General features: G+C 46.1%; 1 protein-coding gene across 3 annotated transcripts in view; it reads left to right on the top strand.

Annotated features, from left to right (window-relative positions):
• LOC142214296 (NACHT, LRR and PYD domains-containing protein 12-like) overlaps nucleotides 1-21,118 on the top strand; it is a 398,233-nt gene that overhangs the window by 263,227 nt on the left and 113,888 nt on the right. The window lies entirely within an intron of this gene.

Below are 21,118 nucleotides of genomic sequence, written 5' to 3'. Positions count from 1 at the left end.
ATTGACAGGTGACCCTGCAGCTGTACGGGGATGCATAGAGTGGTTTTTTTGCGGGGCCAGAAGTACTTTTTAGTTATACCATTTTGGGGACTATATATTGGTTAGATCACCTTGAATTGAAAAAAAAAAACCGGTGGTTTATGATATATGATTTTCTACTTTTATATATATATATATATATATATATATATATATATATATATATATATATATATATATATATATATTCTAGGGACAGGAGGTGATTTAGAACTTTTATTTATTTCATATTCTTAAAGTTTTTTTTTTGTTTTTTTTACTATTTTATTCCCCCCCGGGGGCTTGAGCCTGCGGTCACTTGATTGCAAGTCCCATAGACGGCAATACAACTGTATTGCCGTCTATGGGCCATTCTGTCTATTAGTATTACGGCTGGTCATAGACCCAGTCGCAATACTAATATACAGCAGTGACAGGCCTGGGAGCCTCATTAGGCTCCCGGCTGTCACCCGAACAGGTCGGCTCCTGCGATATCGCCACGCAGGAGCCGGCCTGCAACGTCACAGGTACGGGGCCGGTGGGGACCGGCCCCGGGGGAGAAGGGGCCACGGATACTGACCCGGCATCCACTGTACTAGAGAGGCAGATGCCGGCGAGGGATAGACGCCATCACAGGTGCCGGGGCCTGAGACATCGCTGCCCTGCATGAAGCCAGCGGCGGGCGGAGGAGTGGAATAGCATCACCGCTGCTGGCTTCATGCAGGGCAGAGGAGCGCAGCGATGTCTCAGGCCCCGGCGTCTATCCCTTGCCGATATCCGCCTCTCTATTACGGCGGGTGCCAGGCGCCACATTCAGACTATAAGACGCACCCTTCTTTTCCCCCCAAATTTGGGGGGAAAAAGGTGCGTCTTATAGTCCGAAAAATACGGTACTTTATGTGACAATAACTTTGCAACGCTTTAACTTACCAAAGTGATTTTGAGATTGTTTTTTTGTAACACATTGTACTTCATGTTAGTGGTAAATTTTGGTTGATATGTTTTGTGCTTAATTATGAAAAAATATTAAATTTGGTGGAAATTTTGAAAAATATGCATTTTATAAAGTTTGAAATGATGTGCATTGCATAAAGATAGTCAGACCGCCAAAATTATATCATAAATCTCATGTCCCAGATCTCTGCTTTATGTCAGCATCAAACTTTAGGCGCCCTTTTATTTTTTACAGACATAAAATTTACAAGTGAAACAACAATATTCAAAATTTTCAAGAAATTTCTAAATTAGTCCCATTTTTTAAGGGACTAATCTAGTTATGAAGGGGTTTTGAAAGACCCTTGTATTAAAACCCCCCATAAATCACCCCATTTTCAAAACTGTACCCCTTACATAAGCCAAAACAACATATACCTAGTATTTTAACCCTATAAGTGCTTAACAGGAATTAATACAAAATGGAAGTGAAATTTTCAAATTTGATTTTATTTTACTAATATTTTCATTTAGCCCTAGAATTTGCACATTCACAAGGGGTTAAAGGAGAAAACGCATCCCACAATTTGTTATGCAAGTTCTCCTGACTACCATAGTACCCCACTTGTGGGTGTAAACTAATATATGGACGCACAGCGAAACGCAGAAGGGAAGGCGCGCCAAGGAGCTTTTAGAGGGCAGATCTGGCTGTGATCAGTTTCAGGAACCTTGAGACTAAATCTCTGAGACAGTTTGAACCTATATTCATCTAATACTTCCTAAAACTAAAAGGCCAGGGTGTGAGGAGTTTATACATTGTTGGCCAAAAGTATTGGCTCCCCTGCAGTTCTGTCAGATAATACTCATTGTCTTCCAGAAAATGATTACAAGCACAAACTCTTCGGTAGTAATATCTTCATTTATTTTGCTTGAAATGAAAAAACACAAAAGAGAATGAAAAAAAAAAAAGTCAAATCATTGATCATTTCACACAAAACTCCAAAAATGGGCCGGACAGAAGTATTGGCACCCTCAGCCTAATACTTGGTAGCACAACCTTTAGACACAATAACTGCGCACAACCGCTTCCGGTAACCAGCAATGAGTTTCTTACAAGGCTCTGCTGGAATCTTAGACCATTCTTCTTTGGCAAACTGCTCCAGGTTGTACCTGAGATGTGATGGGGGCCTTCTCCAAACTGCCATCAAGAGATCTCCCCTCCCCCACAGGTGTTCTATGGGATTCAGGGCTGGACTCATTGCTGCCACTTTACAAGTCTCCAGTGCTTTCTCTCAAACCATTTTCTAGCGCTGACCTGAAGTGTGTTTTGGGTCATTGTCCTGCTGGAAGACCCATGACCTCTGAGGGAGACCCAGCTTTGTCACACTGGGCCCTACATTATGCTGCACAATGTGTTGGTAGTCTTCAGACTTCATAATGCCATGCACACGGTCAAGCAGTCCAGTGCCAGAGGCAGCAAAGCAACCCCAAAACATCAGGGACCCTCCGCCATGTCTGACTGTAGGGGGCGTCTTCTTTTCTTTGAAGGCCTCTTTTTTTTCCTGTAAACTCTATGTTGATGCCTTTTCCTACTTTTGTCTCATCTGACCAGAGAACATTCTTCCAAAACGTTTTTGGCTTTCTCAGGTAAGTTTTGGCAAACTTGGCTTGGCAAACTGGCTTTTTTCTGTCTCTGGGTAAGAAGTGGGGTCTTCCTGGGTCTCCTACCATACAGTCCCTTCTCATTCAGACGCTGACGGATAGTACGGGTTGACACTGTTGTACCCTCGGACTGCAGGGCAGCTTGGACTTGTTTGGATGTTAGTCGAGGTTCTTTAGCCACCATCTTGCATTGCACAATCTTGCATTGAAATCTCTCGTCAATTTTTCTTTTCCGTCCACATCTAGGGAGGTTAGCCACAGTGCCATGGGCTTTAAACTTCTTGATGACACTGCGCACGGTAGACACAGGAACATTCAAGTCTTTGGAGATTGACTTGTAGCCTTGAGATTGCTCATGCTTCCTCATAATTTTGCTTCTCAAGTCCTCAGACAGTTCTTTGGTCTTCTTTCTTTTCTCCATGCTCAATGTGGTCACACAAGGACACAGGACAGAGGTGGAGTCAACTTTAATCCATTTCAACTGGCTGCAAGTGTGATTTAGTTCTTGCCACCACTTGTTAGGTGCCTCAGGTAAGTAACAGGTGCTGTTAATTACACAAATTAGAGAAGCATCACATGATTTTTCAAACAGTGCCAATACTTTTGTCCACCCCCTTTTTTATGTTTGGTGTGAAATTATATCCAATTTGGCTTTTTGACATTTCTTTTTGTGGTTTTCCATTGAAGACAAATTAAATGAAGATAATAATACCAAAGAGTTTGTGATTGCAATCATTTTCTGGAAGAAACTGAGTATTATCTTACAGAATTGCAGGGGTGCCAATACTTTTGGCCAACACTGCACATTAGAGATGAGCGAACGCCGTTCGATCAAATAGGTATTTGATCAAATACAAGGCCGCATAAGCAGTAAAAATTCATATCCCCTCCCACCTTCCCTGGCGTGTTTTTTGCACCAATAACTGTGCAGGGGAGGTGGGACAGGAACTATGACAACGGAGGCAGTGAAAAAATTGAAAAAACTCATTGGCTGCTGAAAACATGTGACCTCCAATTCATAAGAATAGTGTCGACCATCTTCGTCTCATTCTCGTTTTGGAGTGATAGGGAGAGTGTGGTGTCAGACTGTCAGTGCGATACAGTGCTTTATTAGGCAGGAATTGGGAATAATAACAGCTCTTTTCAGAGCTCAATAATATCTAGCTAGCTAGCAAATCATGCAGCGTAGCAGCAGGGGACGTGGGCGAGGACATGGAAGTGGATACCCAGCTGGATATCCACTCCAGAGTCCATGTACTAGAGAGGGGCTGCCAGCAGTGCCCCTCGCCAGCACCAGGGTACGTGGGTGTGGAAGTGGATACCCAGCTGGGTAGCTGGGTATCAGCTCCAGAGTCCATGTACTGGAAAGGGGCTGCCAGCAGTGTCCCTCGCCGACACCAGCAGGGTACGTGGGAGAGGACGTGGAAGTGGATATCCAGCTGGGTATCAGCTCCAGAGTCCATGTACTGGAGAGGGGCTGTCAGCAGTGCCTCTCGCCAGCACCAGGGTACGTGGGCGAGGATGTGGAAGTGGATACCCAGCTTGGTATCCAAACCAGAGTCCATGTACTGGAGAGAGGCTGTCAGCAGTGCCCCTCGCCAGCACCAGGGTATGTGGGCGAGGACGTGGAAGTGGATACCCAGCTGTATAACCACTCCAGAGTCCAGGTCCTGGAGAGAGGCTGCCAGCAGCAGCAGGGGACATGGGCAAGGACGTGGCTGATCAGGAGGGCCAGCTTTGTCCTGGGGAGCTCCTTGGACCCAGTACAGGTGGTGGGTGACAGAAGGATACTGTCTGTGGTGACCTCCATGTGGGAGAACAAATCCCACCCCATGTATGGGACCTTGATGGGACTTGGCAGCGCTGTAAGTGACCGTCTGCTTCACCCCAAGTGTGAGAAGGAGCTATTGCAGGTCCTTCCTTCCAACCGCAACCAGGCTGTATAATCTACATCAAACCAAGCGAAGATCACTCCGCGCAGAGAACTAATGATTATGACGATGACCATGAAGTCTTCCTTCTTTCTCTTCCGTTTTTTTTCCTTTGCTGCTATGGACTCCTAGTATATCTTCTTTTCTCAGCATGTGTGTGTCTACGTCTGTAATATATTACTGTGTATTATCCTGTATCTGTATTACTAGGCTGCTGTAACATGCTGAAATTTCTCCAATGTGGGACTATTAAAGGATTATCTTATCTTATCTTACTAGTGTATACCGTGGTTTACCGTGGAAAACCACATTGAGTTTCACGTGAATCTAGTAAGAGAGTGTGTGGCGTCATTGTTCTTCTACTAGTTACAGACATTGTCAGGCTACGGTGACCATTCGGGGATTCCATCCCCCATTCCACTTGAAAAATGTGGAGAGAAAAGCAGGAGTTTTTGCAACACATTTTTTGGGCGGAAATCAGGCGGACCCCATTATAGTCTATGCGGTCCATGGGTTTCTGTGGGTAACCACTTTTTAAGCAGATTAGGTTTCTGTTTTTTAGGTCCCCAAGTGGACCCAAAGAATGGAAACCCCAACGCAAGTGTGAATCTAGTGGCATGAATGGGGTTTTTATTTGCAGCTGAAAATCTCAGCTTTCATGAGACACCAAAACTATTCTAGGAGGTATAAAACGGTGATACAGCTACTTTTAGTAATTCCTCCCATTTGGCAACTGTTATATCTGTATATATTGATGATACAAAGTGGGGTAGATTTACTATGTGTTAGACACGTGGCTGATGATGTTTGATAAATCTGGCGTATTGTTAGACTGTCCAGACCTATTAGATTGAAGGTTATTGGCGCAAATAAGGCCACGCCAGTTTCCCACTATGTCACATCTCCTTTCCTTCGAGGCCACACTCCTTTTCTCACAAGTAGGAATAGTGTATAGAGTGACTATATACACTTCATAAATGTGGCACACAGCAAGGTAGACACGTTTTTGGTGCAAGTTATGCCAGAATTCACATAATAAATTTCCCCCTGTGTGTATAAATTTCGCCTCCGATACTTTATTAGCCATTTACTAGTCTGAGACTTTATTTCCTGTTTTTGTTAAAAGGAAATGAAATAGATGAATAAAGTATATTACAAAAATGTTCTCCAAATCGTCCCCTCCACAATAATAAAGTGTACATGTTGTTTCTCTGTTTTTTTTTTAAAGAGGACCTTTCACCATATCTGGGCACATGCAGTGTTATATACTGCCGGAAAGCTGACAGTGCGCTGAATTCAGCGCACTGTCGGCTTTCCCGATCTGTGCCCGGTGTGAAGAGCTTACGGTCCGGTACCGTAGCTCTTCTATGGTCAGAAGGGCGTTTGTGACCATTAGCCAGGAACATCCTTCTGCCTCGCGGTGCCTATCGCGCTGTACTGTGGAGCGGGGAGGAACGCCCCCTCCCCTCCCTGATAATACTCGTCTATGGACGAGCGCTGTGAGCAGAGGGAGGGGGCGTTCCTCCCCGCTCCACAGTACAGCGCGATAGGCGCCGCGAGGCAGAAGGACGTCTCTGGCTAATGGTCAGAAACGCCCTTCTGACCATAGAAGAGCTACGGTACCGGACCGTAAGCTCTTCACACCGGGCACAGATCGGCAAAGCCGACAGTGCGCTGAATTCAGTGCACTGTCAGCTTTCCGGCAGTATATAGAACTGCCTGTGCCCGGATATGGTGAAAGGTCCTCTTTAAGTCTGTCGTATATTTACTTCTATACAAATACAGTCATGAAAAACATAATGTCCTCAGGGTTGTGGATTGTCATTAGTAGAACCTTCTAGAACAGGGGTTGGCAACTCAGCACGTAAGCCAAGGCATATTTCCTCGACATGGCACTTGGTCAAACTCACCTAGTGATTTCATTTGGACAAAACCCTGTACTCTTTGGCGCATCTGCCTGATGTTAGCGACTGCTGATAGGACCTCTGGGGTTACGTCGGTGTCATGGCAGATAATGATGCCGATGTAACCCCCAAGACCCAATCATCAGTCGCTGACGTCAGACAGAAGCAACAAAGAGAACAGGGAGCCACACCAGAGTCCAGGGAAGATGAGTAACATTGATTTTTATGTTTTATCACCTCTCCAGGGACTACTCTTATTATACTCTAGGGACCTAAGAGATTCCACAGTATATAAATAGCTCATTAGTGGTGAAACCCAAAAATGCTGTGTTTGGATGAACCAAAATTTTTGGAAAATTTGTTGGAGTCACTGTGGGATACAATACTGCGTGGAGGTGCCATTATGTGACATTGTACTGTGTGGAGGGACCACTATTAGAGATGAGCGAACACTAAAATGTTCGAGGTTCGAAATTCGATTCGAACAGCCGCTCAATGTTCGTGTGTTCGAACGGGTTTCGAACCCCATTATAGTCTATGGGGAACAGATACTCGTTAAGGGGGAAACCCAAATCCGTGTCTGGAGGGTCACCAAGTCCACTATGACACCCCAGGAAATGATGCCAACACCTCTGGAATGACACTGGGACAGCAGGGGAAGCATGCCTGGGGGCATCTAACACACCAAAGACCCTCTATTACCCCAACATCACTGCCTAACAACTACACACTTTCCACATTCAAAAAAACCTCTATCAAAGTGGGAAAATACCTGGAAACCTTCTTTACTCCCCAAATGGATGGACACAAACCCCAATTTAAGCTCAACAAACAGTAACAACCACCCCTTTAAATCACGTTCCCCATGACAACCACAAATGGAATAGGCAATGGGAATTCCAAAAGCCCTCACCCTTAACTCTCATTTTGAGTGTGTGTGTGTGTGTGTGTGTGTGTGATGTGGTAAGACCTTCCAAAATTCACTTTTCTAGCCCTTAACATGAGCCCTTCCAAACAAAGTTACATGACCTTAAGCTGAGCTACCAGCAGAGATTGAGGCCCTTGGCATGAGTAGAGCCTTGCACCAGCAGTGTTTTTGGCACTTAGGGTGAGTTGAGCCTTGTACCAGCGTGTGTCCCTTAACATCAGGCGGGCCCTAAGTTCTGCGCTTTGCACAAAAGTTCCACATTAACTAGGCTGAATGGTACAAAGATTAGTAGGCCCGAGAACCAGGAACAGGTCTTGCAATGGCTGTCGGATAACGCTTAAAGCACATTGTCCACCAGCCAGTCAGCCTCTACCTCCTCTTACCCAACAGTCTTGTCCTCCTTCCACCCAAAATTCCCAATCTTCTCAGAACAATAACCCCAACTGTCCCTGCTCCCCAGAGCTGTTCTCCCTTCCTTTGACTGTACCGCAACCTGCCCCTCCATTTCGCGATTCCACGGACCTAACAGACGAGTATCTGTGTCCAGATGCTCAAACACTAGAGTCTCCTCCATTCCATCTCCGGTCGATTTGGTGGCGGATGACCAGCAACCCACCCTCATCGACGACGATGAGACACAGTTGCTGTCAGGGCAGCCAGTTGACATGCGCATTGTGCAGGAGGAGGAGGCGAGACAGGAGTTGGAAGAGGAGGTGGTGGACGACGAGGACACCGACCCCACCTGGACAAGGCAGATGTCAAGCTGGGAAAGTAGTGTGGATGTTGAGGCAGGTGCAGCACCAAAAAGGGTAGCTAGAGGCAGAGACATGTCCAGAGGCAGAGGTCAGCTGCTTTGCCGAAGCCAGGCCAGACCCGGAATGTCCGAAGATGTTCCCTTTTGTACCCAGCCCAGAAAAACTCCCCCATCGAGGGCACGTTTCTTGAAGGTGTAGAGTTTTTTCAAGGAATGCGCCGAGGACAGATATAGTGTCGTCTACACAATTTGCCTCTCGAAATCGAGTAGGGGCCCTGAGAAGAGCAACCTGTCCACCACTTCAATGCACCGTCATTTGGAATCCAAGCAATGGAATCAGTGGCAGGCAGCAACGGCAGGACAAACGTCGCCCGCCGTTCATGCCACTGCCTCTGCTCACAGTGCTGGCGATGCACTCCAGAGGACGAGCCAGGACATCACTTCATCTGCCTCCGCCACTTTGTTGACTTCTCCCTCATCCTCCCCTGTTTCTGTCTTATCTCCTTCTCCTGCACCATCAAAGGCACCATCAGGCGCTTCTTTACAACAACCCACCATCTCTCAGACATTGGAGCGCCGGCAGAAATACACCGCTAACCACCCACCCACGCAAGCCTAGAACGCCAACATCGCTAAACTGCTGGCCCAGGAGAGGTTGGCGTTCCGGCTTGTTGAAACTCCCGCCTTCCCGGACCTGATGGCAACTGTGGCACCTCACTATGCCGTCCCTAGCCGTCTCAACTTCTCCCGGTGTGGCGTCCCCGCCTTGCACCAGCACGTGTCACTCAACATCAGGTGGGCCCTTAGTTCCGCGCTTTGCTGCAAGGTCCACTTGACCACCGACACTTGGACAAGCGCCTGTGGTCAGGGATGCTGCAGTGCTTATCTTTAATGACAGGCAGGGTGAATGTGGTGGAGTCTGTTCCCCGGGTGCAAACTGGGGTGGCCTATCTCCTCTCCCAGGCCAAAATTCATGGCAGGAGTAGACTGAAACCCTACGACGCTGCAACCTCCACCACAGCTACTAGCGGCAAACGCTAAAACACTGGTGTGGGGAGACGTCAGCAGGCGGTGCTGAAGCTCATCAGCTTGGGGGACAGACAGCACAGTGCCTCCGAGGTCAGGGATGCCATCCTGGCTGAGATGGCATTTTTTTTTCCCTGCTACACCTGGGGCCTGGCATTTTTACGCCTGTGATAATGGCTGGAACCTGGTAGCGGCTCTGGAGCTTGCCAGCCTCCAACACGTTCCATGTTTGGCCCACGTCTAACCTAGTGGTGCAAAGTTTTTTAAAAACATACCCAAATGTACCGAAGCTACTGTTGAAAATGCGGCGCTTGTGCGCCCACTTTTGCAAGTGCACAGGAGTCGCTGCTAGCCTAAAAACACTCTAGCAAGGCCTACATCTGTCCAAACACAGGCTGTTGTCCGTCATTCACACACGCTGAAACCCTACAATACCATATCTTGAGCAGGGTGTGTGAGCTGCACAGACCTTTGATGGAGTTCCATCTACAAAACCCAAGGGTTCCTCAAAGTCAGCAACCAAAGTTTCTGCACCATGAGTTTCCAGGGGTGGCAGAGTTATGGCTAGGGGAAGAGGCATGGATAGGGATGATGTCTAGGGGCAAAAGCAGTGTGGATGTGGAGGCAAGCTAAGCAGGAAAAACTGGGGGTACAAGCTAAGGCATGGACTGGGGTGATGTCTAGGGGCAAAAGCAGTGTGGATGTGGAGGCAAGCTAAGCAGGAAAAACTGGGGATACAAGCTAAGGCATGGACTGGGGTGATGTCTAGGGGCAAAAGCAGTGTGGATGTGGAGGCAAGCTAAGCAGGAAAAACTGGGGGTACAAGCTAAGGCATGGACTGGGGTGATGTCTAGGGGCAAAAGCAGTGTGGATGTGGAGGCAAGCTAAGCAGGAAAAACTGGGGGTACAAGCTAAGGCATGGACTGGGGTGATGTCTAGGGGCAAAAGCAGTGTGGATGTGGAGGCAAGCTAAGCAGGAAAAACTGGGGGTACAAGCTAAGGCATGGACTGGGGTGATGTCTAGGGGCAAAAGCAGTGTGGATGTGGAGGCAAGCAAAGCAGGGAAAATGGTGGCTAGAGGCAAAGGGATGTCCATAGGCAGCAAGGGCAAAGATGCAAAACTCTCCCGTTTCAAGAATTTTCCTGACTTGTTTCCCCACAAAACATTCCTGGGAGGAGGGCTGAAACACCACCCTCCTCCTCCTCCGCTGTTAGATTTACCCCAGCTACGAGCTGAAAACGCTGCAACACTGGTGTGGGGAGACGTCAGCAGGCTGGGCTGAAGCTCATCAGCTTGGGAGACGGACAGCACACTGCCTCTGAGGTCAGGGATGCCATCCTGGATGAGATGGCAATTTGTTTATCCCCGCTGCCCCTGGGGCCAGGTTTTTTAGCTTGTTGGAGGGCTCTGGAGCTTGCCAGCCTCCAACACGTTCCATGCCTGGCCCACATGTTCAATGTAGTGGTGCAATGATTTTTAAAAACATACCCCAAATTAGCTGAGCTAAGGGTGAAAGTGCGGCACTTGGACACCCACTTTCCCAAGTCTACAGTACCTGGAGCTAGCCGCAATACACTCCAGCAAGGCCTACATCTGCCTGAAGCACCTACTGTTGTGCGAGGTCACCACACGCTCTAACCCTAGATACCGTATGTTCAGCAGGGTGTGTGAGCAGCAGAGACCTTTGATGGAGTACCAGCTACAAAACCCAAGGGTTCCTCAGAGTCAGCTCCCTCACTTTCTGCACCATGAGTTTCCATGGGTGGCAGACTTATGGCTAGAGGCACAGGCATGGATAGGGGTGATGTGTAGGGGCAAAAGCAGTGTGGATGTGGAGGCAAGCTAAGCAGCAAAAACTGGGGGTACAAGCAGCCGGTGACATCATCACTGAAGCACAGCTGTCTGTCAGCTGACAGGCTGACTTTCACCAAAATGAACAGACAATGGATAGACTCATCATATACATGTCAGTTACATGACAAATTTAGTGCAATTTGCAAGTCCAAGATGGTTTGGAGATCTGCGGAGAGGAATCTCACCACCTCTTGCGGGTGCCATCATTTGGAAGGCAAGCCCTGGGCTCAGTGGGTGAGAGCAAGCGCAGGATAATCGTCGTTTGGCCTGGCGGCCACTGCCTCTTCCACTGTTGACAGGGCTGGCGCTGCAGTCCAGACCAGGAGCCAGGACACCTCCACATCTGCCTCTGACACTTTGGGGAGTTCACCCTTATCCTCACCTTTTCCTGCCATTTCTCCTTTTGCCCGCGCCATCATGCGCCTCTTCCCAGCAACTCCCCATCTCCCAAGCCTTTCATTTCATGCTAAAGTACAGCGCAACCCACCCACATGCCCAAGGCTTCAACGGCCTCATCTCAAGAAATCTGGCCCAGGAGATGTTGGAATCCCGGCTGGGGGACACTCTGCCCTTTTTGGGCAGAGTGTCTACTGCGCCACCGCACTGTGCCGTCCACACCAGCACTTTCCCCCAAACATGAGGCGGTCCCTAAATTCAGCGCTTAGCCCTAAAGTTCCATGCGACCAGTTACGAATGGACAAGTGCATGCGGACAGGGACGCTACCTTTCAATTTGGGCACAGTGGTTGAATGTAGTTGAGGCGTGGACCGGGTCGCAAAATGTGGTGGCCTGACTTGTCTCCCCACACAACATTCCTGGGAGGAGGGCTGAAACACCACCCTCCTCCGCTGTTAAATTGACCCCAGCTACGAGCTGGAAACGCTGCAACACTGGTGTGGGGAGACGTCAGCGGGCCGTGCTGAAGCTCATCAGCTTGGGGGCCAGACAGCACACTGCCTACAAAGTGAGTCATGCCATCCTCGATGAGACGGCAATGTGGTTTTTGCCACTGCACCTGGGCCCAGGCATGTTGTCATGTGTGATAATGGCCGTAACCTGGGATTGGCTCTGTAGCTTGGCAGCCTGCAACATATTCCATGCCTGGGCCACGTTTTTAACTCATTGCTGCTAATCTTTTGAAAAAGGTACCCCAATGTTCCTGAGCTACTGGTGAAAGTGTGGCGCTTGTGCGGATAGTTTTTAAAGTGTATAGTTGCCGCTGCTAGCCTCTATGCACTCCTACAACGCCTGTACCTGCTGGAACAACGGCTGTTGTGCGACGTCTCCACACTGCTGGCACTAAACATATCATGTGTTGAGCAGAGTGTGTGAGCAGCACAGACCTTTGATGTAGTTCCAACTCCAAAACCCTCGGGTTCGTCAAAGTCAACTCCCTCAGTTGCTCAACCATGAGTGGCCATGGGTGGCAGACTTATGTGAAATCCCATCCCATCCATTGCACTGGACACGAAACATTAGCATGCGCTCAGCACAACTTCGGATATGGCAGATGCGTTAAGCAGGGTGCAGGGTACAACACAGACCAGGCCCGAGCACCAGGAACAGGTGTTAGAAATACTGCAGCATCTGCCATTTCCTTCCAATTTTGGGGTTTTGGACCCGCCACCGACTTGTCTGGACCTAAGTGGGGATCATGAGACACAGTTGCCATCAAGGCAAGCTGTGGTCATGTGCGGTTTGCAGTAAGGGGGCAGTGCGCAATTGGAAGAGGAGTTGGTGGATGACGAGGCCACCGACCCCACATGGACAGGGGTGATGTCTAGGGGCTAAAGCAGTGTAGATGTAGAGGGAAGCTAAATCAACAAAAAACCTGGGTAGAAGCAAAGGCATAAACTGGGGTGATGTTTAGGGGTGTAAGCAGAGTAGATGTGGAGGGAAGCTAAGCAGCAAAAACAGTGGGTAGAAGCAAAGGCATGCAAAACTCTACCCTGTTGGAAGACTTATTCCTAGGTCTGGAACACGTTAATGGCCCCCCTGGACAAATTACTGCCACTCAGGGGCCTAGTGTCACCAGGAGGGACAAGTATAGGCGCATGTTGTGGGAATACCTGGCCGACACCAGCTCTGTCCTCTCCGATCCCTCTGTGCTCTACAGCCTAAACTTATTTTCTCATCTTTTTTTCTGAACTGCACATCTCTTGCCTGCTTCCTTTGGGATCTTAGAAATGGTGATCCACTTCCACAGATGGTAACTTCAATAGACAGTGTAACGGGAGTAGCTGAGGGATCGCTGTCTTAACCACTTTTTGGCACAAAATTAACTTCCAAAGCCAAATATGGTGCAAGTATATGATGCAAGGACACCTACACACCTATCTCTGACACATTGGGGAGTTCACCCTCATGCGCCCTTTTGGCCTGCACCATCATGCGCCTCTTCCCAGCCACTCCACATTTCCCAAGCTTTTCATTGCAGGCAGAAGTACAATACAACCCACCCCCATGCCCAAGCCTGTAACAGCCTCATCGATAAACTGCTGGCCCTGGAGATGTTGGTGTTTGTTTATGCTTCTGGAGACCCAGGCCTTCCGTCAGCAGATGGCAGCTGGGGCACCTCCCTATGCTGGGCCTAGCCGTTACTACCTCTCTTGGTGTGCTGTCTCTGCCTTGCGCCTGCATGTGTCCCATAACATCAGTCGGGCCCAGAGCTCTGCGCTTTGCTGCAAGGTCCACTTGACCACCGACACATGGACAAGCGCCTGTGGTCAGGGATGCTGCAGTGCTTATCTTTAATGACAGGCAGGGTGAATGTGGTGGAGTCTGTTCCCCGGGTGCAAACTGGGGTGGCCTATCTCCTCTCCCAGGCCAAAATTCATGGCAGGAGTAGACTGAAACCCTACGAAGCTGCAACCTCCACCCCAGCTACTAGCGGAAAACACTGTAACACTGGCATGGGGAGATGTCAGTAGGCCGTGCTGAAACTGATCAGCTTGGGGGACAGACAGCACAGTGCCTCCGTTGTCAGGGATGCCATCCTGGCTGAGATGGCATTTTTTTTTCCCTGCTACACCTGGGGCCTGGCATTTTTGCGCCTGTGATAATGGCTGGAACCTGGTAGCAGATCTGGAGCTTGCCAGACTCAAACACGGTCCACGCATGGCCCACGTTTTCCAACTTGTTGGTGCCATGTTTCTTTGAAACCTACACCATTGTGCCTGATATACAGGTCAAAGTGGGGCCATTTTCGTAAGTGAGAACTAGCCTCTGCTAGGCAGAAAACATTCAGAGCACACTCCTCTCATCTTCGCACCGTTGGCTGGCGGAGGAAGACGAGGGGGTTGGAGTGGCATCTGATGTCCCTATCCCACACGAGGCTAGAGGGTGCACTTCAGTGCATCCCATTGCTTCACCACAAATGGTGTGAAGGGGAGTGGAAAATGGAGGAAATGGAGAGTGACCCTTACAGTTGGGGCCAGCAAAGGCATGCCAAGTAACACACTGGCACACATGGCTGACTTCATCTTGGGTTGCTTTTCAACACATATTTCACATCATGAAGAACAAATAATACTGGATTTTTTCAAGCCTCGAACCCCGGTCTAGGTCTAATGTCTGTTCCTTTCTTATATTAGGGGAGAGGGAAAAAAAATTACTTCAGTGATACGTTTAGCGTACATAGACTGACTATTAATGTGTATCCCACTTAGTGTTGTTAGGGTTACACACCGTCACAACCTGGCTAAAGCTTCTATAGCTGTTAATAAAGTCAACATAACTTTACGGTATCCAAAAAGACAGCTGGTACCGACAGAGAGCAAGACAAATGTCACCCAAAGCTGTGAGCTCTGAACACCCACAGTGACTTTGGCGTCATCATCATTATAAGGGAGCGGGTGGTAATAAATAACTTGGCAGTGCCTAAAACCCAAAAAGCTTATACAACTATATTTACATTAAGATACACAAATGAAACTTTTCAGTAGCATGTCATGAGACAAGCTGATAAGCTCTTCCTTTGTGCAGTGCTATTTGAAAGTTAAACGCTGCCTTTATTTTAATTCTGGAGAAGGTGCAGACATTAGATTTAGAACATGTTGTCTTCATTGTCCAAATCCTCTATATAGGTAACGTGTTTTTCGGGCCGAGTTGTCTGGGAACGAGCTGGTGCAGCACTGACAACCTGGGTGAATATGGCAAGAGCCTGAGATGTAGGGTGAATGAATCCCCAAATTATTTGTGGAATTCCCAGTGAGACAATGGCACTGTATACCAGTATTAAAAATTGTGGGTGCACATAACCCCCATATATTCTTTGAATTCCCAGTGAGACAATGGCACTGTATACCAGTATTAAAAATTGTGGGTGCACATAACCCCCATATATTCTTTGAATTCCCAGTCAGACAATGGCACTGTATACCAGTAGTAAAAATTGTGGGTGCACATAACCCCCATATATTCTTTGAATTCCCAGTGAGACAAAGGAACTGTATAGCAGTATTAAAAATTGTGGGTGCACGTAACCCCCATATATTCTTTGAATTCCCAGTCAGACAATGGCACTGTATACCAGTAGTAAAAATTGTGGGTGCACGTAACCCCCATATATTCTTTGAATTCCCAGTCAGACAATGGCACTATATACCAGTAGTAAAAATTGTGGGTGCACATAACCCCAATATATTCTTTGAATTCCCAGTCAGACAATGGCACTGTATACCAGTAGTAAAAATTGTGGGTGCACATAACCCCCATATATTCTTTGAATTCCCAGTGAGATAAAGGAACTGTATAGCAGTATTAAAAATTGTGGGTGCACATAACCCCCATATATTCTTTGAATTCCCAGTCAGACAATGGCACTATATACCAGTAGTAAAAATTGTGGGTGCACATAACCCCAATATATTCTTTGAATTCCCAGTCAGACAATGGCACTGTATACCAGTATTAAAAATTGTGGGTGCACATAACCCCCATATATTCTTTGAATTCCCAGTGAGACAATGGCACTGTATACCAGTATTAAAAATTGTGGGTGCACATAACCCCCATATATTCTTTGAATTCCCAGTGAGACAATGGCACTGTATACCAGTAGTAAAAATTGTGGGTGCACATAACCCCCATATATTCTTTGAATTCCCAGTGAGACAATGGAACTGTATAGCAGTAGCAAAAATTGTGGGTGCACGTAACCCCCATATATTCTTTGAATTCCCAGTCAGACAATGGCACTGTATACCAGTAGTAAAAATTGTGGGTGCACATAACCCCCATATATTCTTTGAATTCCCAGTGAGACAAAGGAACTGTATAGCAGTATTAAAAATTGTGGGTGCACGTAACCCCCATATATTCTTTGAATTCCCAGTCAGACAATGGCACTGTATACCAGTAGTAAAAATTGTGGGTGCACATAACCCCAATATATTCTTTGAATTCCCAGTCAGACAATGGCACTGTATACCAGTAGTAAAAATTGTGGGTGCACATAACCCCCATATATTCTTTGAATTCCCAGTGAGACAAAGGAACTGTATAGCAGTATTAAAAATTGTGGGTGCACGTAACCCCCATATATTCTTTGAATTCCCAGTCAGACAATGGCACTGTATACCAGTAGTAAAAATTGTGGGTGCACGTAACCCCCATATATTCTTTGAATTCCCAGTCAGACAATGGCACTATATACCAGTAGTAAAAATTGTGGGTGCACATAACCCCAATATATTCTTTGAATTCCCAGTCAGACAATGGCACTGTATACCAGTAGTAAAAATTGTGGGTGCACATAACCCCCATATATTCTTTGAATTCCCAGTGAGATAAAGGAACTGTATAGCAGTATTAAAAATTGTGGGTGCACGTAACCCCCATATATTCTTTGAATTCCCAGTCAGACAATGGCACTGTATACCAGTATTAAAAATTGTGGGTGCACATAACCCCCATATATTCTTTGAATTCCCAGTCAGACAATGGCACTATATACCAGTAGTAAAAATTGTGGGTGCACATAACCCCAATATATTCTTTGAATTCCCAGTCAGACAATGGCACTGTATACCAGTATTAAAAATTGTGGGTGCACATAACCCCCATATATTCTTTGAATTCCCAGTCAGACAATGGCACTATATACCAGTAGTAAAAATTGTGGGTGCACATAACCCCAATATATTCTTTGAATTCCCAGTCAGACAATGGCACTGTATACCAGTATTAAAAATTGTGGGTGCACATAACCCCCATATATTCTTTGAATTCCCAGTGAGACAAAGGAACTGTATAGCAGTATTAAAAATTGTGGGTGCACATAACCCCCATATATTCTTTGAATTCCCAGTCAGACAATGGCACTATATACCAGTAGTAAAAATTGTGGGTGCACATAACCCCAATATATTCTTTGAATTCCCAGTCAGACAATGGCACTGTATACCAGTATTAAAAATTGTGGGTGCACGTCACCCCAATATATTCTTTGAATTCCCAGTCAGACAATGGCACTGTATACCAGTAGTAAAAATTGTGGGTGCACATAACCCCCATATATTCTTTGAATTCCCAGTCAGACAATGGCACTGTATACCAGTATTAAAAATTGTGGGTGCACGTCACCCCAATATATTCTTTGAATTCCCAGTCAGACAATGGCACTGTATACCAGTAGTAAAAATTGTGGGTGCACATAACCCCCATATATTCTTTGAATTCCCAGTCAGACAATGGCACTGTATACCAGTATTAAAAATTGTGGGTGCACATAACCCCCATATATTCTTTGAATTCCCAGTCAGACAATGGCACTGTATACCAGTATTAAAAATTGTGGGTGCACATAACCCCCATATATTCTTTGAATTCCCAGTGAGACAAAGGAACTGTATAGCAGTATTAAAAATTGTGGGTGCACGTAACCCCCATATATTCTTTGAATTCCCAGTCAGACAATGGCACTGTATACCAGTATTAAAAATTGTGGGTGCACATAACCCCCATATATTCTTTGAATTCCCAGTCAGACAATGGCACTATATACCAGTAGTAAAAATTGTGGGTGCACATAACCCCAATATATTCTTTGAATTCCCAGTCAGACAATGGCACTGTATACCAGTATTAAAAATTGTGGGTGCACATAACCCCCATATATTCTTTGAATTCCCAGTCAGACAATGGCACTGTATACCAGTATTAAAAATTGTGGGTGCACATAACCCCCATATATTCTTTGAATTCCCAGTGAGACAATGGAACTGTATAGCAGTAGCAAAAATTGTGGGTGCACGTAACCCCCATATATTCTTTGAATTCCCAGTCAGACAATGGCACTATATACCAGTATTAAAAATTGTGGGTGCACATAACCCCCATATATTCTTTGAATTCCCAGTGAGACAATGGAACTGTATAGCAGTATTAAAAATTGTGGGTGCACGTAACCCCCATATATTCTTTGAATTCCCAGTCAGACAATGGCACTGTATACCAGTATTAAAAATTGTGGGTGCACATAACCCCCATATATTCTTTGAATTCCCAGTGAGACAATGGAACTGTATAGCAGTATTAAAAATTGTGGGTGCACGTAACCCCCATATATTCTTTGAATTCCCAGTCAGACAATGGCACTGTATACCAGTATTAAAAATTGTGGGTGCACATAACCCCCATATATTCTTTGAATTCCCAGTGAGACAAAGGAACTGTATAGCAGTATTAAAAATTGTGGGTGCACATAACCCCCATATATTCTTTGAATTCCCAGTCAGACAATGGCACTATATACCAGTAGTAAAAATTGTGGGTGCACATAACCCCAATATATTCTTTGAATTCCCAGTCAGACAATGGCACTGTATACCAGTATTAAAAATTGTGGGTGCACGTCACCCCAATATATTCTTTGAATTCCCAGTCAGACAATGGCACTGTATACCAGTAGTAAAAATTGTGGGTGCACATAACCCCCATATATTCTTTGAATTCCCAGTCAGACAATGGCACTGTATACCAGTATTAAAAATTGTGGGTGCACATAACCCCCATATATTCTTTGAATTCCCAGTCAGACAATGGCACTGTATACCAGTATTAAAAATTGTGGGTGCACATAACCCCCATATATTCTTTGAATTCCCAGTGAGACAAAGGAACTGTATAGCAGTATTAAAAATTGTGGGTGCACGTAACCCCCATATATTCTTTGAATTCCCAGTCAGACAATGGCACTGTATACCAGTATTAAAAATTGTGGGTGCACATAACCCCCATATATTCTTTGAATTCCCAGTCAGACAATGGCACTATATACCAGTAGTAAAAATTGTGGGTGCACATAACCCCAATATATTCTTTGAATTCCCAGTCAGACAATGGCACTGTATACCAGTATTAAAAATTGTGGGTGCACATAACCCCCATATATTCTTTGAATTCCCAGTCAGACAATGGCACTGTATACCAGTATTAAAAATTGTGGGTGCACATAACCCCCATATATTCTTTGAATTCCCAGTGAGACAATGGAACTGTATAGCAGTAGCAAAAATTGTGGGTGCACGTAACCCCCATATATTCTTTGAATTCCCAGTCAGACAATGGCACTATATACCAGTATTAAAAATTGTGGGTGCACATAACCCCCATATATTCTTTGAATTCCCAGTGAGACAATGGAACTGTATAGCAGTATTAAAAATTGTGGGTGCACGTAACCCCCATATATTCTTTGAATTCCCAGTCAGACAATGGCACTATATACCAGTATTAAAAATTGTGGGTGCACATAACCCCCATATATTCTTTGAATTCCCAGTCAGACAATGGCACTGTATACCAGTAGTAAAAATTGTGGGTGCACATAACCCCCATATATTCTTTGAATTCCCAGTGAGACAATGGCACTGTATACCAGTAGTAAAAATTGTGGGTGCACGTAACCCCCATATATTCTTTGAATTCCCAGTCAGACAATGGCACTATATACCAGTATTAAAAATTGTGGGTGCACATAACCCCCATATATTCTTTGAATTCCCAGTCAGACAATGGCACTGTATACCAGTAGTAAAAATTGTGGGTGCACATAACCCCCATATATTCTTTGAATTCCCAGTCAGACAATGGCACTGTATACCAGTATTAAAAATTGTGGGTGCACATAACCCCCATATATTCTTTGAATTCCCAGTGAGACAAAGGAACTGTATAGCAGTATTAAAAATTGTGGGTGCACGTAACCCCCATATATTCTTTGAATTCCCAGTCAGACAATGGCACTGTATAGCAGTATTAAAAATTGTGGGTGCACGTAACCCCCATATATTCTTTGAATTCCCAGTCAGACAATGGCACTGTATACCAGTATTAAAAATTGTGGGTGCACATAACCCCCATATATTCTTTGAATTCCCAGTGAGACAATGGCACTGTATAGCAGTAGCAAAAATTGTGGGTGCACGTCACCCCAATATATTCTTTGAATTCCCAGTCAGACAATGGCACTATATACCAGTAGCAAAAATTGTGGGTGTATATAGCCCCAATTCTATTGCTAGGGGACTTGCAGGGTATTTCTGAGGTGAAGGTGGGGGGGCACACCGTTGGAACGGGGATTTGGGGTGTATATATGGGGTATACGGGAATACACTGTCAGTGTGTTCCATTCAGGATCCTGGGAAAGCTGGGTTGCGGCGATTGAGCCCGTCAGTGCCACATTACACTGACAAGCTTCTCCCTGGAATTGAAGTTGTATGTAAGCCCAATATATTTTTTGAATTCCCAGTGAGACAATGGCACTATATGGCAGTAGCAAAAATAGTGGGTGTATATAGCCCCAATCCTATTGCTAGGGGACTTGCAGGGTATTTCTGGGGTGAAGGTGGGGGGGCACACCGTTGGAACGGGTATCGGGGGTATATATCGGGTATACGGGAATACACTGACAGTGTATTCCATTCAGGATCCTGGGAAAGCTGGGTTGCGGCGATTGAGCCCGTCAGTGCCACGTTACACTGACAAGCTTCTCCCTGGAATTTAGCTCTTACAAGAGCTGTTGGTTGTCTTCTCCTTCCTATCCTAGCCTGTCCCTGCCTACCCAGAATCTAACCCCTAGCTAACTGGACGGAAACCTCCGTC

Source organism: Leptodactylus fuscus, chromosome 7 (assembly GCF_031893055.1).
Source record: "Leptodactylus fuscus isolate aLepFus1 chromosome 7, aLepFus1.hap2, whole genome shotgun sequence".
Classification (NCBI taxonomy): Eukaryota; Metazoa; Chordata; class Amphibia; order Anura; family Leptodactylidae; genus Leptodactylus; species Leptodactylus fuscus.
The sequence above is the reverse complement of the archived record's forward strand: the minus strand, read 5'-3'. Positions and strand labels throughout refer to the sequence as shown.